We start from the raw sequence: 26,328 nt of genomic DNA, 5'->3' as shown, positions 1-26,328 counted from the left end.
TAGGAACCCCATGTACTTATACTATGTAGTATACACAATAGGAACTCCATGTACTTATACTAAGTAGTATACTCAATAGGAACCCCATGTACTTATACTAAGCAGTATACACAACAGGAACCCCATGTACTTATACTAAGTAGTATACTCAATAGGAACCCCATGTACTTATACTATGTAGTATACCCAATAGGAACCCCATGTACTTATACTAAGTAGTATACACAATAGGAACCCCATGTACTTATACTAAGTAGTATACTCAATAGGAACCCCATGTACTTATACTAAGTAGTATACTCAATAGGAATCCTTAGGACTTGGTTTTGTTTTGTGACTGATTTCCGTTTATCTTCATTCATATCAAACACAAAGATTCTGTACCTCCTTTTTTTATTTAGTCAATAAAATATATCTCATATTCTTGTTTTGACTCATTATGAGTGTTATATTTTCAAATGCTGTGTAGCCATTAGGACATGATATTTTACTTAAGTTAAAAGTAGAATACTCTACAGAAAATAGTTGCTAAATGAAATGGAAAGCTCAATATTAAATTTCTTTCTTATATTAAAGTATATTTCGTTTTTAAGAATTGTAAAGGATAGGCAAAAATAAGCATGTGCTTCAGCCTATTCCTTTTTTCGGTCATTGAGTTTGGATTTTGTGTGTGAGCTTACTTTGAATATGTACATTTGTGATTTTTTTCTTTTTTTCTTTTCCTTTTGAAAGTCCACACGTGTGTTTTTGATTTATCTGTAAACAAAGACCGAAAATAAAACTATTCATTCATTCATTCTCTATAGACATTAATGTTGAGTTTTTCAAATGTATTATTTTGGCACAAAACCGGTGCCATTTAGCTCCATTGTATTGGAGTGACAGCGGACATCTCTACTCTAGATATGTCGTGCCCTAGTGGGCTTCGCTCATAAGTAGTTCAAGGTAGCAGTCAGAAGACTGAGGTGTGACAGCTACAGTGTATTCCTTCAATAACTGGTGGCGCCAGAGAGCATCTGACAAAACCTCAGAGCCTGTTTCACCACAGAACTGGTGGGTCACGTGCTTGAAGCTCTGATCCCTAGGAAGACTTCAGTGTTCAATGTTGAAAGACGGACACATCACATTGGACCTGGACTTCAATTTAAAAAAAGAAACGGACTTCCATAATGTTATTACTGTATATATTATACTATACTTTTGCTCACACAATATCTTGAATTAATGAGTTTATTTATTTCGAACATAAATTGAAAATAAATAATAATAAAAAAAACAAGTAATAAACAGATAAAAAAAAAAAACAAGCAGTTCATGTATAATATTGTAAAATAGCTTAGACATAGCCTACTTGCATATAATAGTCATGTATAATAATTCCTTAATTACCATCATACGTACCCACCACATCACATAGACTGTAGTGTATAGCATATAGCAAAAGTATTGTCCCCATGGGCAATTCCGTCTTGTTTACATCAGGGTCCCCCATTTTCAATTCATCATAAATGTACAGTTCCCTCCCCCTTGTATATATTTACTGTTAGGATCTCTGTTTAACACTGTATATTTGCATATCTTGTATGTCACAAATGTAACAGTACTGCATATATGTATGTCATAAATGTCATGATTAGTTTAGATTAGATGATTAGATTAGATTTTTATATCTGTATATTGAGTATGTCATAAATGTCATGATGAATTGAAAATGGGGGACCCTGATGTAAACAAGACGAACATCTTTCTCTGGTCTGCATCACCTTAACAATGTGTGTATTGAGCTGTACTGTACTGTACCCATTCTGCAATCTGTTAATTAAAGTTTAAATAAACGCATTCATTCAAGATATCTGGCCTCGCGCGGATCTCAAAGCTGTGCCCGCACAGTGCAATACTCCAATTCAGCCATCGGGTGGGTGGCGCTGCTGAGCAGGCCCCAGAGCGTGGGGCCTGAGAGCGCCGCTCTGCAGATGGATGCTTCTCCCCAAATCTCCCAGCCTTTTGTACATGTAGTATCGTGAGGCTGGACAAGGGAGAAGCATCCATCTGCAGACAGGCAGAGCACAGTGCTCTCAGGCCCCGCGCTCTCCCAATGGCTGATTTGGGTCACGAGACCGCCGCCATCTTAGCGCCACCCACCCAATGGCTGATTTGGGTCACGAGACCGCCACCATCCTAGCGCCACCCACCCAATGGCTGATTTGGGTCACGAGACCGCCGCCATCTTGGGGAAACAATCTGATTGGTATTGCAGCAGCAAGTTATGTGAACACAGAGGGGCAGAGCTCGAGTTTTATATTAAGATATTATGTGAGCAAAAGAGAAATCTATAAAGTATATATTTTACTCATACAGTATGTACATCCTCTGGCCTGTTTGTAGAACTTCCCTGTGTTGTTGACAAAGCTAAACCCTATTGATATGAAGTCTAAATAACATGAGAGGATGCCGTCATTATTGCACTACGGAGTTATTTGCTGCTATGTTTCAATATTATAAGAAGAATTATAATAATACTTTTGAGTTTTATATTGTTTAAAACTTCAACAGCAGAAGCTTATATGCTAACCATCAAAACATTAAAGAATATTTGGAGCAATTCCATAAACCTTTCAATATCATAGCAATATCCGAAACTTGGTTTAGCTCTGAGAAAAAGTTGACATTGAGTTGAATGGATATGAACTCAATTATATTAACAGGATTGGGAAAAGAGGTGGGGGTGTAGCCCTATATATAAAAAATAGCCTCAAATATAAGGTTGTAGAATGCATGTCAACTACCATTGACAACTAGATGGATTGTATCTCAGAGATCTGAGAAACGTGATTGTCAGTTGTGTATACAGAGCTCCAGATTCCAGCATTGAAGCATTCAAAGACTGCATGGAGGTGTTATTTGCCAAGACTCAGAAGGTTACATTCATCTGTGGGGATAAATCACTGTACATTCTATATTGCTCATTAGTATACCATATATGAACTACTGTGTGGAGATTTGGGGTAACACTTATAAAAGTAAAACCATTTGCTATATGCTATACACTTGATGTGATGTGGTGGGTACGTATGATGGTAATTAAGGAATTATTATACATGACTATTATATGCAAGTAGGCTATGTCTAAGCTATTTTACAATATTATACATGAACTGCTTGTTTTTTTTTATCTGTTTATTACTTGTTTTTTTAATATTATTTATTTTCAATTTATGTTCGAAATAAATAAACTCATTCATTCAAGATATTGTGTGAGCAAAAGTATAGTTACTGGCTGTACAATAACCTATAATACTTATGTAAATAAGTAAGGCAATTGATATCATCATATTGTTAATTTTGTTGTCAAAATCTGCAGTACAGCTCAATACCCACAATTGTTAAGGGGATGCAGACCAGAGAAAGACTTCCGTCTTGTTTACATCAGGGTCCCCCATTTTCAATTCATCATAAATGTACAGTTCCCCAGTGGTGCGTTCCTGAAATCAACTGGGATTGCACGCACCTAATGTCGCTATTTGCATATGTAGTATATTTCTACAGAATCCTACAATAATCTAAGGTTATTGTACAGTACAATGAGATTGCTTATCTGGAAGGAGGAGAAAGGGATCATACGTGATAGAATTGTTGGTCTCCTCATCTGACTTAAGCAGATGAAGAATAAACGTGTACGCCAGACAACCAGAACTGTAGTTCAACTCAACTGATTTATTCAACTCACACACACACACACACACACACACAAACACACTATCTCTCTCTGTCTCTCTTACTATCCCACATGCACACACACACACAATTGCATACACATAGCCTTCACTCCCAGACATATCTACACACACTACCCCACCCCCCTTGCAACTTGTACATGTGCACAAAATACAATCATCTCATATCTATGCTCTCCTTTTCTGACACACACACGCATACAGCCTTCACTCATATCTCTACGTCATTCCCAATCATATCGTAATTAACTCTGTACATCATATCTATAATTCATATTATGTATGTCAATGTTCCACTTAGTTTAGTCTACTCCTAAATACTTTGTTAGCTCACCATTCTACAGAGATCTGGGCTATAGGTCCATTGCTGTAAGCTAGGTCTCTCCATGTTGCAACATGTCATTCTGTCAGTAAACTATTTTTTTTTTTTTCTTTTTTTTTTGTGATCTTTTTCCCCCTTAATTTTCCTCCGATTTTCTCCCATCCCAATGTTAGTCGTATGCCAATTCCCAATCCCCTTCCTGGTCGCTGCGCACTTACCCCCCACAGTAAGATCATCTGGGAGAGTGGAGGCTATCACGTGCTTCCTCCGACACACGTCCAGCCAATCAACCGCTTCTTTTCACCTGGCAGCGCGGATCCTCCCTGAGAGGGCGTAGCGTGTGGAAGGATCACACTATCCCACTCCGGTCCTATCCGCGCTTAGCAGGCGCCCCGACCGAACTGTAGTAGTCGCTGTTTACAACGACCCGGACCCACCCCGCCAGCTTCTCCCACCCTCTAATACAGCCAATTGTATTAGTGTGAACGGCCAGCCAAGCTGGTGACAACCCCGGAGCTGTGAGCATCCAGCTCACAGCTCCGGGGTTGGTGACGAACGCAATCTCCGCTACGCCACCTAACCGCCCTCGTAAACTATTCTTAGTCAAAGACTGTTGTCTGCCTCTGTGAATAATCTCATCAAATTATTCCACAATAGCTCTCAACAGCATTGATCTGTTAGCTAAACAGAGGCAGACAGATGATTAATTGGGTCTAATGCATGAATAATAATAGGCCTACAGTAGCCTATATTGTTTGTATAATATTAGTGAGATATACATGAATATAATTGTTACTGGACACAACAACTTTATTTTACACATGTAACAGTGAATACGGCATTACAATAAACAGAAACCTTATTGTAATGTGATTGATTGATTGAACATTTTATTAACAGATTGCAGAATGGGTACAATACAGTACGGCTCAATACACACAATTGTTAAGGGGATGCAGACCAGAGAAAGACTTTCGTCTTGTTTACATCAGGTCCCCCATTTTCAATTCATCTTAACATATATGACATGCAGATAGACAGTACTGCTATCTAGACATTTATGACATACCAGATTTACAAATACAGTACAGTTTGTGATACAAAAATAATCTAAAAAAGAGAGTATATACATTTGACGAAGAAACTGTACATTGGAGGAGGTTGGGTAGGGGGGGTAGGTTGGGCAGGTGGGGGGGGGGAACTGTACATTGGAGGTGGTTGGTGGGGGGGGGGGGGGGGGGTGTAACTACTAGGGATGGGTACCATTCACATTTGAACCTGTGAATCGATACCGGTACCCAACGGTACTTTTTTTCTGTACTTTAGTCTCTAAAAATGTAATCTACCTACTACCTCAGTTGTGAAAAAAAATCCAAACTTCAAATAACCACACTTTCGACCGTTTCTGGCTTGCCATTGCCCCGACTGCTTTGTTGTTGAATCAAGTCAAATCCTAGGTAAGCGTATATTGTGCGTGTGAACGTTGACATAAAAAAAATATATATATATATATATATTTTTTTTTTACAGTACCGACAACGGTATCTCATGTGAATCGATACTGAATCAGTAGTACCGACATGTTTCGGTAAGTACCTTTTTAAAAGTACCGAATTCGGTACCCATCCCTAGTAACTACATTGGAGGGGGTTGGGTTAGGACATTTACAGGGGCCAGTTTCGAATTGCAGTCTCCCGTAGGTGCTCTTTGTTGGTTGGTTGTGTTGGTTGGTTGCCTAGGCTAAAGTTAAAGCCATTGCTATTGTTAGGCTTGGGTTCCAGAGCACATTTCTTATAAGACTTGTGGAACATTAATGCCGGTGTATAATGTGACAATTCTACGTAGATTGCCTAACTGATTAACACTAGCCATCATAGCTAACGTTACAGTAGCCGGTAGACTGTCCCTGACCAAATACAGTCAGGAATAAATTAGGGGTGGAACGGTTCACAAAGTCCGCGGTTCAGTTCGTGTCACGGTTTTCGGTTTGGTTTGGTATACGTTGTTTTTTATTGAAAAAAACTTACTGAAAAATATAGGCTACATTGGTCAAAGTATTAACTTAGGTTTAATTATTTTGTTTGTTTGCACTTTCTATTTTTGTGGCCACATTATATACAAAGGCCATCAACATAAAGTATGCATATGCTCACCCAGCACTAGACTTTCTTTTCTTTAAAATAAACATAAAAAAACAATGTTTAAATTCCCTGATTGTCAGTTCTTAACCCTTTCACTGCCGCACTACCAAACGGTTAACCCTTTCACTGTGACAATACACAGAAGGTCAATGGAAAGATTTTTCCGCTTGAAATTAAAGTGCAGTATTTGAAATACAATGAAAGGAATATGTCTGGATTTCTTATCAAAAGGAAAAGTGTCACTGTGTTATTTAAAATAAACAAACTAATTAGAAGGCCATCAATATAAAATGCAGCATAAATCAAACTAACACACACACTACTGTTTCAAAACAACACTGTTCTGTTCATTAAATCTTTTATTTTTGTATCCACTTTTTCTCCTTATTTTCTATTTTTCTCCCATCCCAATTTCGTATTATCCAATTCTTCCCTCCCCTGTCTTGAACGTTGCTAGACTATTCCTCCCACTGGTCGGCTGTAGTGAGGATAGAAGCCTTGCATCATGTGTCCCCTCCGGTACACGAGGAGGCAGCCTGTCGCATCTTTTCACCGCAGCAGCTCTAACTCTCAGTGGCGAGGAGTAACGCGTGGGAGGCTCACGCTGCCCCCGCTACTTCCTGTTTCCGCCGCACCGGCGTCACCCAACCGACCTGTAGGAGTCGCTGTCCACAACGTCCAATCCCCACCCACCGGCCTTCCCACCCTCTAACACTGCCAATTGTGTTAGTATGACGGCCGGCCAAGCCGGTAGCAACGCCGAGAGCTGGGCTCGAAACCAGCGTCTCCTGCGTTAGTGGCGAGCGCCTTGCCCATTGCGCCACTCAGCCGCCCTGTTCATTCTATTTTTAAAATATGTACATTGTCCGTCTACATTTATTTAGACTAACATTATTTAAATATTGAGTGCAACACAGTAATTGTGAAACTGTGGTGGATTAACGTAATTCACCCACGGAACTGTCTATGAGTTGTGGGGTCCGCACGGACAATTTAGCGTGTGGTACCTTACTACCTTCGTACCTTCTCGAATCTACCTGCAGTGGAAGTAGAGTAGAGTCGAATCGAGTTGATACCATGCAGTGGAAAAGCGGCAATAGTCCCGGTTGGATAGTTAGTAAGTAAACACAGTTGTATGTTAGCCTTCTTGGATGTTGAATAAACGCCTAGCATTGTCTTTCGACACCCCGCCTCAGACTCCCATTTTCTTCTCTGCTAGCTACGGTAACATTTCATTGATGTCTGATGATAATGATCTCACTGGCTGTATTGGAGCTGACGGGCTACCATAGTTAAACGTGCATTGTACTTGTAGCGTCACAAACCGTGCTAACGTTATGGCAAGATGTGTGTAGGCCTATGTAATGTTAATGCCGGTTTTTAAAGGCGTAATGAAGATTGATTTATATTGCGCTTGCCATTTCCACAAACTTTCTACGAACTGACTAGCACCTGCTGCTGCAGCCGACGCTTCACCTCTCCCGCCTCCGTGCCAAATGAAGATTTTTTTTGCACATCCCCTGAACCGAACAATACACACATGCCCCGAACCGTGGAGGTCGTACCAAACGGTGTACGGTTTGAATGCGTACCGTTCCACCCCTAGAATAAATCCATGGGAGAATAGATCCACAGATTGAAGATGCTGTGCAACTTAGATGTGATCTGTTTAAAACCTCTTCCACCCGACGAGACCGGTACAGGTCCCGAAATGACATCTGGTCATAAATCAATATTTTCCAGACTGTTCTATAAAAGTAATGATTTTTATTTCAAACGTATTCAAGTATAAACATAACCATGTCACAACAGCATGTATAATGTATATTATCATCAATACGTTAGTTTAGGAATAGGTTAAAGTGTTAGATAGATTTTCCTCTTTGAAATGTCTGTATATTCCGCGAGAGGCGACCATTTTGTAAAACCTTGAATCATGGGAATTGTAGTTTTTTTGCTGCCATTTTGTAATAGACATCGCTAGCTGTCGATCAGCGTTGGAATATTTCAAAACTACACCCCCTGTACGTTTCTATGGGGTTCAAAGTTCTGTATGGATTATTTCAATAACTGTTATTATTTGGGATAATTCTACCACAAAAGGTAACATTTTTGACAAATATTGAAACACAGTTAGTTTCTCTTCCCTATTGTTAGCATGCAGCAACAATTAGATCTGAAATTAGTTTCAAAACGGTTGCACTGTGGTGAAAATAAAAAAGTACAGTAGATTACAGTAGATTTCATTATCTAATAATAATAATAAAATAATAATTAATTTAATTTATATAGCGCTTCTCAATAACCCGAAGTCGCTGACAATAGTCGGGAGCAAAAGTAAAAACAAAGAAACAAAAGCAAAGAAACAAAAACAAAGAAACGACAAAGAAACGAAAACAAAAGGAACATGAGACCATGGGGGGAACATGGAAGACAGCATGATAGCACAAAAAGACTGGAGACAGACATCAATCAGGTCGATCTGTTCTTATGCACGCCTGGTGATACTAAATCCAAATTGAACTCAGGCATTTGAAAGATAATATGTATATATATTAGTGCTGTCAATCGATTAAAATATTTAATCTGATTAATCGCATGATTGTCCATAGTTAACCCACGATTAATCGCAAATTAATCGCATTTTTTAATTTATTTTTGTATCTACCTTAAACAGATCTTTTTCAAGTTCCAAGTTTTAATACTCTTATCAACATGAGAGTCAACAAATGCTTGCTTTATGCAGCCATTTAACACAAAAGGATGACCCTCATGCATTGCAAATTTGCATCAAATTCAAAACAGAGTGATGCACAAAATAACTTAAAGGAAAACTCCAACATTTTGGGAAATTAGCTTATTTGCCATCTACCCTGGAGTTAGACAAGAAGATACATACCTTTTTTCTTCTCTGTGCATGCAGTAGGAGTAGGAAGTTGCGCACGTTAGCCTAGCTTAGCGTCAGTCACTGGAAGTAGGTTCCTCCATTAGCCTAGTTCCCAACGTCTTCCTACTCCTACTGCATGCACAGAGAAGAAAAAGGTATGCATCTTCTTGTCTAACTCCAGGGTTCCCAAAATGTTGGAGTGTTAAGATACATACCTTTTCTTCTCTGTGCATGCAGTAGGAGTAGGAAGACGTGCACCGTTAGCTAGGGCTGAACGATTAATCGATTTTAAATCGAAATCGGGATTTGGAATGATGCAATTAGCAAATCGCTATTGCTATATATATATTTTTTTTTATTTAACCAGGAAGTCCCATTGAGATACAAAATTGGTTTGGGAGAGGGAGGTAAGGGGTTTTAGATTGTGTGTTGTGAAGTTTAGACTTCAGAGACTGAGGAGAGTAAAGTACAGAAAAAAAGGTACCGTTGGGTACCGGTATCGATTCCCAGGTAAAAAGAAACATTTTCAGGCTCTGTGTCCCGAAAAGACCCACCGCGTAGGCCAGATGCAAGCCGCATTTTACAATAAACCTCTGTGGGGCTGCTTAAAAAAATAATTATTATAATCGCAAATTTAATCTGTCAGAAAAATCGCAATTAGATTATTTCCCAAAATCGTGCAGCCCTACCGTTAGCCTAGCTTAGCGTCAGTCACTGGAAGTAGGTTCCTCCATTAGCCTAGTTCCCAAGGTCTTCCTACTCCTACTGCATGCACAGAGAAGAAAAAGGTATGCATCTTCTTGTCTATCTCCAGGGTAGATGGCAAATAAGCTAAGTTTTCCTATAAAAGAAAATAATAATTTAAAACAATGAATAAAATGTGCATGAAATAATAGGGGAAAGAAAACATTAGGAACTTGTTACATTCACCCACACAAGGGCTGAGTACTCGCACACACCCCCCTCTCTCACACACACACACTCTCCCAGCTCTCTTTCTCTCTTGCCCCTTCCTCATCTCTCTCTCACCCCCCCTCTCTCTCGCTATCTCTCACACACACACACACACACACACACACACACACACACACACACACACACACACACACACACACACACACACACACACACACACACACACACACACACACACACACACACACTTTGAGTCAGAAACAAACATAGTATCAATGTTAGTATCAATAATACACCTGAGTGAAGTCTAGATAAAAAAAAAAAAAGTTAAAAAATAATATGTAAGATTAAATGTATAGCTACGAGGTCATTGTCGCAAAATAATTGACCGACACAGAGTTTAAAATACCGAGCCGCCTCGGCGAGGTGTTTTAAACGTCAGTGAAGGTCAATTATTTTTCGACAATGATCGAGTATAGCTATACATTATCCCGCTTATTACATGGCTAACTTACTAACAATATACCTAATTAATTTTACATCGACTCGCAACACTGGTTCTGGCTCCGCTGAGTGCTCGTCGCTCCGCCCCCCAGCAGCTACGCCGGCAGTTTGCACTGATGTCAGTGGGCTTGATTGCGAACAGCTGCGCACAGCGGTCATTATTGTGGGCTTGATTGCGAACAGCTGCGCACAGTGGTCATTATTGTCCCACAGCGGTCATTATTGTCTGATAACTGACCTCTGACGCGCGCTATTGACCAATCACAAGCAAGCATTTCGACGAATGTGAAAACGCCATGTAATAAGTATATATATTTTTTTGTTCTAAAAAGTTAGTTGTGAGTTTAAAAAAAATAGTGACGTTAATAGAATCGGGCGTTAACATGTTAATACCGCGTTAACTTTTTACAGCCTTAACTCATTGGACGCCAGTCACGATGATAGTCGGGTTAACTCGCCATCGCTTGAGCGCCAATCACGAGTATACCGGTAGTCTGGTTTTAATCATTATTTCTTTTATTAGCGGTACCCATTAATTTTCATCCATCCAGCCGCCGCCTACGCCTTCCGGCTGGTATTGCACTCCACTGGGAAGGGTATAGTTTATTTTCTGGGACGATCCAAGCCGTGCGGGCGTGGTTTAAATACCCAGGCGAGGTAACCTGATTTCAACGATACATCTGCGAGGCTGCGCCCCCCCCCCCCCCCCCCCCCCCCCCCCCCTCATATGCAATGCTGTTGAACGTGGCACGGACCCCCGCGCCCAGTACTTCAAATGGCGAGGGGGGGGGGGGGGGGGGGGGGGGCGGGCGCTACGAGGGCCATTTCATGTATGCACGAGGAAGGATAATATAATGATGATCTAGCGTTGATTTCAGGAAGAATCAGCCGAAAAATTACAACGTGTTTTGTGTATTCCACTAAAGTGCTATTATCGCGTCTTTCTCTGGAATTACTAGAAAACACCAAAACTATACTCGTATTCAAAACGGTATAAAACGGAAATGTACCGATGAAAAAAACAATCCGTTTTGTACATGTTGACTGCAAGCAACTCACTGATAATCGACGGGTGTATTAGACCCATAATTTAAGATATATTTTAAGCACTCGCAAATCTCCCAGTCCTCCCATTGATTAAAGCGGTGGCGCTCTAGCGCCCTCTCGCGCACTTAAGCGACGGCGTCCAATGAGTTAATATACATATAAATGTGCGAATTGGCTATAATAAGGTAATTTATCAAGTTCAAGTTCTTTAATAGTTGTCATACAGAAGTACAGAATACTTTCATACAAAATGCTTCTTACTGTTACGCTCCAGAGACTGTGCTAGACAAGATAGTATCAAATAACATAATAACATAATATAGCATGAATTTAGAAGAAGAAAATTAGGTCACAGCCTGCTATTCTATATTCTATAATAATATTTCTAATTGCATTGGTCCGGATGGGAGAATTCAGTACTGTATCTACAGAACCTTCTGTTTAATCATCTTGCCTTTATTCATTTCCTTAGATTTGTTGTACACATGATCTCAAGGAGGTACTGAACGAGACCAGTGGCAGTTTTTCATGTTTGGTCATTATTAGCATGGTGTTATTCACTGTCAAAGATGAAAAAAGAAAAATCATGATTCATATTCTCCTTTGTTTCATCACAATTTAAGCAAGCCTAGTAATAGACACAATATTTTTGACACTGGGAATACATTCACTGAGGTCCATAGATGTCCCTAGATACCAAGAATATGCAAATGGACCTTGTAGAAGTGGAGCAATATTACATTTACTTAGGTATGTATTTTAGGCGGATTTTCAGAAAATAGGCTCCGGGTTAAGTCTCCTGATGTGATCTGTTTATGTCTCCTGATGTGATCTGTTTAGGTCTCCTGATGTGATCTGTTTAGGTCTCCTTATGTTATCTGTTTATGTCTCCTGATGTGATCTGTTTAGGTCTGCTGATGTGATCTGTTTAGGTCTCCTGATGTGATCTGTTTAGGTCTCCTGATGTGATCTGTTAGGTCTCCTGATGTGATCTGTTTAGGTCTCCTGATGTGATCTGTTTAGGTCTCCTGATGTGATCTGTTTAAGTCTCCTGATGTGATCTGTTTAAGTCTCCTGATGTGATCTGTTTAAGTCTCCTGATGTGATCTGTTTAGGTCTCCTGATGTGATCTGTTTAGGTCTCCTAGTGTGATCTGTTTAAGTCTCCTGATGTGATCTGTTTAAGTCTCCTTATGTGATCTGTTTAGGTCTCCTTATGTGATCTGTTTATGTCTCCTGGTGTGATCTGTTTAGGTCTCCTTATGTTATCTGTTTATGTCTCCTGGTGTGATCTGTTTAGGTCTCCTGGTGTGATCTGTTAGGTCTCCTGATGTGATCTGTTTAGGTCTCCTGATGTGATCTGTTTAGGTCTCCTGATGTGATCTGTTTAGGTCTCCTAGTGTGATCTGTTTATGTCTCCCGATGCGTGAGGTATGAATTTACCGGCGCAGGTTCTTGTAAATCCTTTTGATTTTCAAGAATCAGCACCAACCATGTGGGTAAATTCTAGGGATGCACCGATCCGATATTGGTATGGGTATCGGCCGCCGATATCAGTCAAATAGCTCGATTGGGTATCGGTAAAAAAAGAAATAGATTTTTAATAAGAAATAAAATAAGAAATAACAATTCAGTACATTTATATCTGTGTTAATTAATTTGTTACATTTAGTTACACTAAGTTAGGAAAGTAATGTTTTAAGTCAAGCCTGATGTTGCCTTGCACAAAATAATGATCCCAGTCTCTTCCACACAGTGACAGTGAGGCATACAGTTTATTAATTGAATGAATGAAGTTTATTTTCTGTCTTTGTTTACAACAAATCAAAAACACACTTGTGATCCTTTACAATTCTTAACACTTTGGCGACCACTGGGCTTAGTCTAATTAGTGGCTAGAGGACCGGGGAATGTAAACAGACGTGACCCTGTTTGTAGAGCTATATCTATACTTTATAGTATTGCTATCTGTCCATTCTCATTGTCAAGTTCATAAACCGTCCCTTCAAAATGGCTTAACCCATTCTCCGCCACCACTTTGATTCGTCCTAATCCATTCTCTGCCAGCTCTATTTGTCTATGGAGATGTTCATCTACTTTGCAGGGCTATAACTTTTTAAATTGTATTGCTAAATTGACATTACTATGGCCCATTCAACATCGATTAGCTATCGTTTAGGATGTATGAATGTTTAACTTTTTCATTCACACATTCATATAGAAATACTGTCTAGAGTATAATATGTTTTTATCGTTTTCTGCAGTAATTCCTAGAACGTGAGATATAGCCATTTATGGATATATTAGATCATCAAATGCAGTTTGATAGCTATTGACGTCAGATAAAAAATTTCAATTGTACAAGGTCCTAAACGTCATGACTCATCATCTGCTGGTGACCGGGGGGGGGGGGGGGGGGGCGTTTATAATTCCGTGGCTCACGTTAAAGCATTTATGTAGTATGGGGGATATATAGATCAGAGCAGTTTGTATCAAAATGGTAAACAAACAGGCTGAAACTCACCCCAGTCTCCTCTTACCGTTGGGTGATGAGCGTGGAGCAAAAAGATCGCTATTATGGGATGTTGATATATGCGATCCATTTCCAGGTTGTATAATACTATATACGTCCAAATAACGTTGTTTATCGAGTTATGGCAACTGATCCATATCCAGTGTATCAAGATGGAGTCCCGCGAGCGATAGCGAGTGGCCGGACCGAATATGGATGAGCACCACTTCCGGCCACTCATTTCCGGTTTGGCACCTCACCGATCGGCCACCGGGTGGCGGTCTTGAAGCGCTGGAGAGTTGAGCGGAGTCCTACATCACCAGTCATGGCTCCGTGGGTGAAATGTGAATACCATGACAGAAATTTGAAATATTGATCTCGATGACGGCGTAATCAGTCATTGGCAGATTAAGCATGGCGAGGAATGACGGCTTAATCCGTCATTGGCGAAAAAAGGGTTAAAGAAGAAAAAAAATGCATGGGTAGGTTGTCATTTTATAGCGCCGTGAATATAAGCTTTATCGCAGATTTTGTCTCATATTTTCTGGAAAGCTAGTTATGGAGCTAATGGCTACTAACGTTATATTCAACGGCATTTCCGTTTTATATGCTAATGAAATAACTCAAACTGCATATGATCCGGGCTGTCCCAGAGCATGTATGCATGAAAGGGGGGGGGGGCGGGGGACATCGTTTAGTATTATTGATTACCAATACAGTGTCCGTGTAACTAGCCACATTCACTGATCGACTGCTTGCGTCTCACAGCAAGGTCTGATCCGGCTGTAATTTAGGTGAAAAAGGTCTTACCGCGAGCCCGTGGGATACCCCCGGGCATTTCCCCGTTATCGATCGGCATCTGGTAGATCGATATGTCCATTGGCTGATGATAAATCCCATTATTCCGTGGTGAAATCTGCGATTCGAAACGTGATCCACAGTACATTGTGCTAGTTCAGGATCCGGGTACTATGAAACTCCATTGGAAGAAAGAAATTTAAGTTTTACATTCGCTCACAGGGCATACTGCAGTGGAGCGATGGCGCCCCTAAGAGGATCTGGCCGGTATTGCATGTTCTCGATTCCACAGACGAGGGTAGATCTGCAGAGCCGGTCAGGGATCTTGACCCGGTTATTAATATGGAATAAAACAATAACAACTTGCCACTGCTATATACGTGCCTTTGGTCCACAACGCATGGCACCAAAACCTGTATAAACTCGTGGCTGGTCCTTAATGTGTTAAAAACAAAATATATTTTAATATAAAATACAATAAAAACGTGGATTTAAATTATTTTTTTTTACTTTTTGGGGGGGAAATGTAACAATGGGTATCGGATCGGTATCGGGACTGAAAAAGTCGGATCGGTGCATCCCTAGTAAATTCATAACCTCACGCACCAGGAGACCTAAACAGATGTCTACATTGCAAGACAATGAACTGACCATAAACAGGAACGTCTACTGGATAACGTTATATATCTTGTATATCTTTTATATCTTGTCTCAAATTCCAATCACTTTTCCCACCTGTAAAATAAAATGTGTTTAGTGCTTGCGTCAGCATGTCCCAGTGAGTGGCATTCAAATTCCAACCAATAATATAACATATTTTTGATATGTCCCCCCTCCCAAACTAGTGAATAATGTAGCCTTGTCACCCCGACAGCAAAGTGCCTGTTTTGGGGAAGTGTGGCTGAGCTGAAGAGATACAGCTATGTGGCCATTTCCAAACGTATAGCATCAACACAGGGGAAATCTGCACTAATGAAATATGTTTAAATGCTTTAATGCAGCAAGCAGACAACAAACAAACATGTTTCAGCCCTCTGACCTTCGTCAGTGTTTACACTGGCTAGGTGGAAAATACACACATATATATGAGAGAGAGAGACAATCATAGTCTCTCTCTGTGCAGCCTGGTCCTGCCTAAAATATGTAAATAAAGTACTTAATTGACCATGTATATAATGCTATATAATGTACGTTATGTTAAAGGAACATGCCAACATTTTGGGAAATTAGCTTACCGTCTTCTCCAGAGAGAGACTAGAAGATAGATACCAGTTTCCTCTCTGTGCGTTCAGTAGAAAGCTAACTACTAACTAGAAAAGACATATAGACACGTATAGCGGTCTGTTACACTAAGGCCTAGGTTACACTGGGCGTTTTTGTTTTCGTTTTGTTGCTGAATGAATACGTTTGCTGTCCCTGTTACACAGAAATGCTGTTTTGGCAGGAAAACGCGTTGCCCTAGCGGGAACGCTGAAAAGGTGTTTTCGTTTTGGATACTCGCCAAAACTCGCCGACAACGTGGCCGTGTAAACGCCCATGCTCAGTAGACTGTCAGACTGCAGTGTAACCTACAGCCCGCGCGCAGCACTGTGTATATCCCTCCTGTCTGGCTGTCTGTCTCGAGCAGCAGCCCGAGCAGCACGGAGCAGCAGCCCCCATGCCCCGCGCGCCTCATCTCTCCTACCTCGAGCAGCAGCCCCCATGCCCCGCGCGCCTCATCTCTCCTGCCTCGAGCAGCAGCCCCCATGCCCCGCGCGCCTCATCTCTCCTGCCTCGAGCAGCAGCCCCCATGCCCCGCGCGCCTCATCTCTCCTGCCTCGAGCAGCAGCCCCCATGCCCTGCGCGCCTCATCTCTCCTGCCTCGAGCAGCAGCCCCCATGCCCTGCGCGCCTCATCTCTCCTGCCTCGAGCAGCAGCCCCCATGCCCTGCGCGCCTCATCTCTCCTGCCTCGAGCAGCAGCCCCCATGCCCTGCAATCTCTATGCCGAGGGATCATTAGAAAATCAGACTAAAATTCACATAAACCAAACCAAAACAAAACACACATTGTCCCACATCAGTGCATTCCAAACGCAGACCTAATCTATTGAGCATACATCAGTCTTTCGAGTATACAATATTCTAACGAGTATACAGTATCCGGGCGGTTGACAGAAAAAAGGAAAAACAAGCAACAATATCTTGTCCCCATTCTCACAACCCTACCACGACATCATAGAAACATGCAGTTGGTTCCCCCACATCCTCATCCTCGGATGCCATCATGTCAGCAGAGTCCGGTGGCTCAGACACGGGGGACCCCAGCTGGACAGGAAAGAGACGGGGTCGAGGAGGAGAGCCGTCCGGTGCATCCTCCAAGGGCTCCTCGTAGGCCGGTGCCTCGAGCACGGACCCTGCAGTCGCCTCGTGGGCATCCTCGCCATCCCCCCACAGGGCCCCCAACTCGCCCATACCATACATACCACCCTCTCCATCACCTACACACCCAGCATCCCCTCCATTCACAATCATCTGGTACTCTGGTACTTGCGCGAATTTTGTGTCAACAGCCGTCACAATCACTTTCTCACAGAGTTTCCTGATGCATGGAATACAACAGCATCCACATAGGACAAACAGTGCCACAGTCGTTATGAGGGTTACCATTACTGACGCTATCAACCCCTTCCACTGACCAAAATGTTTGCTCAACCATTCACTAAAGACATTTGTCACTCCAGAATCAGTCGCCATACTTGCAGACAGGGTCCTAAGCCCCTTCAGGGCTCTGGTTACAGACCCATCACTAGCTGTGTTGTTGGGGAGAAAAGTACAGCATTGGTCCCCAAATAGCGAGCACACGCCCCCTTTCTCGGCCAAGATCATATCTATAGCGATCCTATTTTGGTAGGCCATCAACGAAGTGGCTGATAATTGCTCAGACAGTCCCTCAATTGCATCACGAGTCATGTTCCCTAGCCTCTGTAGATTGAAATGAATATAATTGATTCGGTCAACATTCTTGTTAGGGGTGATCCAGATGAAGATCGACTCGAACCCTGAAGCAATCTCATCCACCAGTTTAAACTCGTTCGGTACCCCCCTTGGGACTCCTATTGCATCCACGTAAGTAGGATTATCTGCATACAAATCAAAGCTTGCCGCTCTCCTTCTGCGGAAGAAATGCAGGGGATGCCTGACACGTATAGTAGCAGCTTGTTCTATGTCAGCTACGGAAATAGAGGTTATTGTTACCGGGGCAACCAGTGAGATCAAAGTACATGACCCTGTCCATGCCCTATCGAGCGTGTTCCTCAACTTTGTCCCTCCACAATACCAATAGATGTCAGCACGTGATTTCGTTAGTCGAGTCACATTTTCCCAACGGGTAACATCTATGGTGATATTGCACCACGTCTTGTCTATAGCACCCATCCTCTTCTCATCATTTGGTCGGATGTGATCGCGCCTATAGCACACATGATCACCCCGTATTGGATTGAACTAGGGGGGCTTTATGTTTTCGGGCGAGAGTGGGTAAGCCCAGTCCAGGTATCTACACCTTTTACTGGGGTTATCAGTCATCATGAGTTCAGTCATGCACCAGGTCTCATTAATTGAAAACATAGAGGGTACCGTTAGTAACGCCGGTCTCGCTCCTGCACATATTACACATTCCCTTCTGGTTGCAGCCGCCGCATTTTCAGTGAAGTCAATCCAATAATTCTTCTGGAAGAATCCAGTTTCCCTTGCAAATGCCCTCTCAATTGTGTCAGAGTCCCCTTTTGCAGGTCCACCAACCAGGGAGTTGTCTAGGTTTCGAATTACAGGCCTGGGTGGTACGGACAAGGGAGGTACTTCAAGGAGGTCCTCAGTAGGGATGTCCGATATTATCGGCCGACCGATATTATCGGCCGATATCGGCAGTAAAATGTGATATCGGAAAATATCGGTATCAAAAAAAAAAAAAAAAAATTTTTACATTTATTTAACCTTTATTTACCCAGGCAAGCAAGTAAGAACCAATTCTTATTTTATTTATTGTCAAAAGTATGCATGTTGGTTTAATTCAACAACAAGAGATATGTAATGTTAATTTTTACTTCTTTAATTATCATATTTTGCATAGATAATGCTTACATTTAGAAAGCCTTTTGAATGCATCCAGTGAAATTATTAATTACCTGAAATTATTCAGTTTTTTTGGGGGGAAACCCTGCATATATCGGTATCGGTTGATATCGGTATCGGTATCGAAATTAAGAGTTGGACAATATCAGAATATCGGTATCGGTAAAAAAGCCAATATCGAGCATCCCTAGTCCTCAGTGATTATTAGGTGGAACAGAGCGCTCGGAGATCCACTGGAGATAGAGGTAAGCCAAAACGACCCCCAGTCGTCTTCACCGGGGTCTACAAGGGTTAAATCCAGAGGATTGCAGTTAGCTTTGGTACAGTTCCCGGGTCTAGGTAGTTTGGTGAATACCAGTCTCTGTATCAAGTCTCTACCCCTGGACCTTCTAATGGTGGCGTCTATGGGTCGCGGTCCCTTCCTGGGAGGTAGGGTGGCCCAGGCCGCCCTCTTGTAACTATCCCAGCAAGAATTAGTGTGGACCGGCTGGCCGTAGTAACTCAAGCATAATACGAACATCTCGTTCATCATCTGTTGGTATGTAACAGGGTTATCGTTACACGTCAGGATCTCACATGCGTCAAATCTGTAGCTTGCCGTAGCTCCGGCATTGAATCTAAACCTAGCGGGGGGGCGTGTCATCCTCCTAATTTCTTCCGACTCCCCTCTCTCATGGGATAACTTTGACACAGCAATAAACCTAGATGGATAAGGGCCCCCGGGCGCGTATCGCTCAGAAACGTCAAGAAATTGACCATGCAGTCGTAACCCTCTAATGGACGTGTCTCGTTTCTCCCGGCTGCGCTCAACCCTTGGCACACATATAGAGCTAACATTACCAGAGATATGTTCAAGGATGGGTACACATTTAGGATCAGATTTCGGGTTTGGGATGTCGAGCGGGAATGCTACAGCATACCGTAAATCCAATGGTGGGCCTGTATCAGAGGGGATCGCAGTTGTATTTCCTGCTTGTGTGTTTCTACAATATCTATCTACCCCCCATACGAAGGGAGCAATAACCAAGGCGGTCATTGCGGCAATAATGAATATCATCTCGGTAGCTGAGCATCCTAACCTGGCAAGTGCCCTCTTACTCTTGGTAGCTGGACATCCCAACCTGGCGAGTGCCCTCTCACCCTTCAATTTGGTGTATTTGGACCCGGGCATTTTTGTCTCTAATCACTGGATACTTCGGCCAGGTCCCTCCGTACTGCGTTAAGATCCCGCTCGGTGGGGTCTCTTGACTTACAAATATGTGTCTTGTGCAGCCAATTACTGAGACGTTCCTCCCTAAGCCAGACCTTAACACAATGGGTAGTTACTTCTGCTACCTTGAACGGACCTAGCCAGCGTGGGTCAGACCAATTGAATTTGTTCACTTTCCTCATCACCCAGTCCCCAACTTCCACTGGGCTGGTTTCCACTTCTCTGTCGTCCTTGGTCAGTATCTCGATCACCTGTTGAGATATTGCCATTACAGCGTTGGTCATGCCTTTTACGTAATCACTCAATTCGGAGTGTGCCAGCACCAATGGTGGAGTAGTACTGGGCGCGGTCTGAAACGGGCACGGCATCTTCCTACCAGTAAGCACCTCATGAGGACTCACATTGAGAGTCGCAGAGGTGCTGGATCTCATGGTGAAGAGGACTATGGGAAGGGCTTCCGGCCAAGTCAAACTGGTTGCTTTGCAGACCTTTGCCAACCCTTCCTTGATAGTGCGGTTTGCCCTTTCTACCAGCCCCTGCGATGCGGGGTGGTACACAGCCCCGAATCGGTGTATTATACCGAAATGCTTCTCTACCTCCTGGAGGGCTTCATTAGAGAAATGGGAACCATTATCGGACCGGATTGCTTCAACTAGCCCGAATCTGGGGATTAGTTCTCTGATTAGCCATTTAATCACTTCGGTTGCCTTCTCAGTCTTGGTGGGAATGGCCTCTACCCACCGGGAGAATGTGTCTACACACACTAACAGATACCTCTTCCCCTCCACCCGATGTTGTACTCCCATATCCGTAAAGTCGATGCAAATTTCTTTCCATGGTGCCACCGGGGTGGGAAAACTACCGAGACCTGCTTTCAGTGCTGCCTTTGGGTTAAACTCACAGCATATCTCACATGATAACACAAAGTATTTACAAATATCCCTTAGGTGGGGGTGCCACCAGTGCTGGGAGATTAGGGCATTAACCTTTGACCCTGCGCAGTGCCCTCTACTATGTGCTTCCTGACAGAGTAAGTTGAGTAGTCCAGCCGGAGCTACCACCTTCCCCTCATGGTTCCTATATATACCCTCCTGATCCCTGCTCGCTCCCTTCTCTAGCCATGCCTGCTTCTCCATGGGAGCCGCACCCTGCTGAAGTTCTCTGATTCGCTCACTCGTTAGTTCTCTCCCTTCTGGAGTGTCCTGTTTTCCCTTAGTTGGTTTCTGGACCAATTGCTTCTGCACAGTGGGGTCTCGGTATCCAGCAACTCGTTTAGCCTCCATATCAGCAGCGTTGTTCCCCTTTGTGATATATCCCTCCCCCTTTTGGTGTCCTTTGCATTTTAGTACAGCCACCTCCGCAGGTGCGGTCAATGCTTCATAGAGTTTAGTAAGCTGTGTCAGATGCTTAACAGGTTCCCCTGACGAGGTGACATACCCCTTTCTCCCCCAATGCGGCATGTCAACATGAATCGCATGTGTGGCATACGCAGAGTCGGTATGCAAGTTTACCCGTTTACCCTCAGCTGCTAAACATGCTTCTGTTATCCCCACTAGCTCAGCCAACTGGGCTGACGCGGTCTGGGGTATTATGCCCGATGTCACTGTGGAGTATTCCCCATCCATTCCCAGTTCTACCACGGCATATGATGAGATAAGTGCACCAGTGGGGCCATGATGACTGTGTCCGTCGCTAAACAGTGTCATGTCTGGTGAGTCGAGTGGGAGGTCAGACAGTGACTCATGCAGCTTCATCTCTCGTCGCGTTCGTTCAATACAGCAGTGGGTGTCTGCTCTACATTCATGATCCTGTTCAGTTTCCATTTGCTCAGCCATGTTAACCCTATCCGTGCTGAAGTGTACATGAGTCATCCCTAAAATGCGCTTTAGGTTTTCCGTCCTATGGCTTGATAGTGTAAACGCACTAGCGTCTAAATATGCCTTGACACCATGCCCTGTATGTACAATGGTCTGATTGTCCATTGTGATGTGTGATGTCTTTTGTAAAGCCCTACCTATGGCTGCAATGTTACGAGTGCATGATGGATGCCCCATCTCTATTTTATCTAGTCTAGTACTGTAATACATCAGCACCTGTCGCCCCTTCTCTGTTTTCTGGTACAGGACTGAGTTACAGATCCCGCCAGTTTCGGAGACATCTAGATGAAAAGGTTCGGAGTAGTCAGGTGTGTGGAGAGAGCATGCTTCGGACATGGCTGTTTTAATCTCTATGAAGGCCTTCTCGGCCTCTCCTGTCCAGATCAATGGGGCTTTATAGTCTTGATATCCTGCCTCCGTCATCATCTGTCTCATAGGAGTCACATATTCAGCAAAGTTTGCTATGAAGTTCTTACTATACGTCACTAGTCCTAGAAACTTCATCATTTCTCGTACCGTGGTTGGTTTTGAGTAGTGCAGGATGTCATGTCTTGTGCTATTAATCATCTCAGCGCCGTCTTGGCTGATTACCTTCTGGAGGAATACAACCTGTGGGCGTCCTACTTGGAGTTTTTCTCGACACCTTGTATCCATAGTGGGCTAAGGAGGCTAACACAGCCTGTGTCGCCGTCATGATATCAGCAGAGGTCTTAGCCGAGATCAAAATGTCGTCCACGTATTGGTAAATGGTAACGCCCTCCGGCAACTTAATGCCTTGAAGGTGTGACTTCAATACATGATTGAAAATAGAAGGAGAGTCTATATATCCTTGGGGCAACCGGGAGTATGTGTATTGTTGCCCCTTGTAGGTAAATGCAAATAGTTCTTGACTCTCATCATCTATGGGGATACTGAAGAAGGCATTAGCAAGGTCAATACAGGTGAACCATATCTGTTCAGGTCTTTTTGCATTCAATATGGTGTATGGGTTTGGTGTATCATACTTAGTGGTCTCGACCACCTTATTGATTGGCCTGAGGTCCTGGATCATTCTATAATCCTTTTTGCCTGGTTTGGGAACTGGATTTATAGCGGTGTTCCAGCGAGACCGGGTGGGGTGTATTACACCTCCAGATACTAGTCCCTTAATAGTATCTTTTATCCCGTCCTGCTGGGCTTCACTGAGCTTGTACTGAGCCCGAAATATGGGTGTGGTTCCTGGCTTAGTTTTGATCGAGATTGGATGTATCTTTAGCCGTCCAACATCCATTGGTCCCTGGGACCACAGTGATTGAGGTAGCGAATCTATCAGTGCATCAGTGTCGGGGTGGTCTGTGTTTTCGCATCCATGTGTTCTTGGTAAACGTTGCTTCTGGCATTCTACCGTGACCTCTGATTCGTGGGTTATTCGGTATGATTTAGTTCCTGGAGAGTACCAGAGTAAGTCATGCTGCGTCTTTTCCCAATCAGTAGCCTGCATGCATGCCTTAATCATGGGGCCTAGGTTTTTCGCTTCACCCCCTCTAGCGACCCCTAGGGTAAGGTGCGGACTAGAGGAGGTTCCTAGGTTATAATACTTAGCCTGTTGTGGGGTCAGTATCACCCCAGCCGCGGTGCCTGCTTCACCTACATAGATATGTTCTATCCGGAGTCTAGGTTTTGCGTCATCTTGACCCTTTCCCCATCCCTCCCACAGGGCATCATAATTCTCATCCTCCGCTAATGAGTAGAAGAACGTACAGTGCGGAGGGTCATTTGGGGCTTTTTGTAAGTACTGGGAAGAGATCCAGGGTTGCCATGTTCGGTTTGCGTCGTGGAGCTTGCTGCTGTTAAAATCCACGCACACTCCCCACCATACCTCAGCCATTGTGTCAGGGTGGGGCTGGCAAAACCGTGTCTGCTGGACCATTTGGTGCTTCATCACCTGCCATGGCGTGGCACATGTTAATGAACTCCCATCAGGGAATAATATGTCCATGCTAAGGGGGTGACACATTATCTCAATATTAAGAGAGCCCAGTATGTCTCTGCCTATCAAATTAAGTGGGCAGCTCTTAGCTAATAGAAATGAATGTTTAAATCTCTGTGTTCCCCAAACACAATCGGTTGTCTCAGACAACGGCCACATTTCGGTGTTTCCCGAGAACCCAGTTACAGGGACGGCATCCTTTGAGTGTGGCAAGTGTGTGTTAAGTGTAGAATACCGTGCTCCTGTGTCCACCATAAATAAATGATCACGGCCGTTTATGGTTAACTTGACCATGGGTTCCATGAATAATTTATCTATGCTGGACAAATCGCCTGTGTATGGGTCTGGGCCTCCCTATTGGTTCTGGAACATTTGGTGTGGCCCACCACGGGGCATTTGATTCGGGCCAGGCGCCTGGTGGGGCGGGGGCTGCGGGGCCCTGGCACCCCTCCCCCTTTGCCCTGAGTTGTCATATCTCTCATGGTACCCGTTAGACTGCGCCAGTTCTCTCCGTTGCATAGGCGGGTACGGGGCTGGGTGGGGACATTCGCGGGACCAATGACCAGGCATTCCACATAAAAAACAACAGGTTCCTGTCCCGGGCACTGGGGCGTCTCGCATCGGGGGGTAACCCCATGGTCCGCCGCCCGCCCCCTTCCATACCCCCTCCCATACCCCCTCCCCCCCTGAGTTTGGAACCTCTCGTTCCCACCCCTATCCCATCCGTCGTCCATGTTGGACATCTGGTACTCCGCTGGTGGGGGACACTGGAAGTATTGTGGGGTGTGAGGGGATTGACAGTATGGTTCCTGAAGAATTACTTGTGGCATCTGTTTATATGACTTGGCGCTATTCATTTTGTCTCTCATTTCCTTTGCCTGTCCCTTCAGAATATGCGACTGGAGATTAGCCAGTTCCTTTTCAGATTCTGCTCTCTCCTCCAATTCCACATCTATGTAATGGACTAGATGGGAGGACCAGAGTTCATGAGAGAACTCATTTATGCCAATAATACCTCTGAGCTTTGCTTGAATGTTCTTGTTCATGGACCCCTCAACTGCACCACGAAACAGTTTATCCATGGTTGGGGTAGTGTAATCCCCGGTGCTATCTAACCACGTTTCTCTGACCCTGAGTATGTATTCCGTCCCGGTTTCATCAGGTTTCACTGGTAGGTTGTTCAATTCACGCACATTCTGTTTTGTGGGGTATTTCTTCCTAAGTGCCGGCCATAATAGGTCAATCAGGTCACTTAGGGGGGTGTCATCTGGATCCCCCCTTGTATGTGCCTCAATTTCTACCCCTTCTAGGGCAGACCGAGAGGCACACGCAGCGAACACTTTACGAAAATCCCCCATGGCCGGTTCATGCCCCACACATGTGTCTAAATATGCCTTGATAAACATGGTTGCACCCTTATTGATGTCCGGCATACCCTCCTTCATGAGTGTTACGTCTCGGAGTGCCATTGGCGAGAATGTCGTGGTGACCCTACCAGTACCGGACGATTTGCTATGTGTGAGGGGCATCTGAAAGGCTCTATCGGGTCCCACCAGATTGTACACATTACTACCATACCTAGTCGGTGGGGCCCGAGTCCTATCTACCCGTTGCAGGTCCCTCCGTGTTGCTGGCGTGGAGGTCAATGGGGGTGACTGTTGGGGGTGACTCCCCACCCAGTCTTGTACCCCCTGGGTTTGTCCATTCTGAGGTGTGCCCGTAACCAGTACCGATTGTAGCTGAGTTAGAAGGCTCTGCACCTCGGCCAATCCTATGCTACTTACGTCACTTAAGCTGGCGTCTAAGCTGGCTCCTGGTGCCGAGGTCTGGTTATCTACATACCCCACGGGCCCCCTGGTCGATTCTCTGATACTTGCGCCACTTGAGCCAGCGCCTAAGCTGGCTCCTGGTGCCGAGGTCTGGGTGTCTATCATATACCCCGATCCTATGATACTTGCGCCACTTGGGCTGGCGCCTGAACTGGTTCCTAGTGCCGAGTTCTGGGTGTCTATCATATACCCCGATCCTATGATACTTGCGCCACTTGAGCTGGCACCTGAGTTGGTTCCTTGTGCCGAGGTCTGGGTGCCTACCACATACCCCACAGGCCCAGCTTGGTTTGTTCCTGCGTATGGACTGGGCGTGAGACTACTACTATGTTCCGCCATTTCTGCCAGGTATCGTAGGGTTCTGGCCTCCTTTCCACTATTGCCACCGGATGGTCCGGTATCCAATAGCCCTGCTCTGATCACAACTAAAGGCCCCATAAATGCTGGTTCAGGTGTTGTCAGGGGCATTTGGAA

Source organism: Notolepis coatsorum (assembly GCF_963971535.1).
Source record: "Notolepis coatsorum genome assembly, chromosome: 12".
In the NCBI taxonomy this organism is placed as follows: domain Eukaryota; kingdom Metazoa; phylum Chordata; class Actinopteri; order Aulopiformes; family Paralepididae; genus Notolepis; species Notolepis coatsorum.
Note: the sequence above shows the minus strand (reverse complement) of the source record.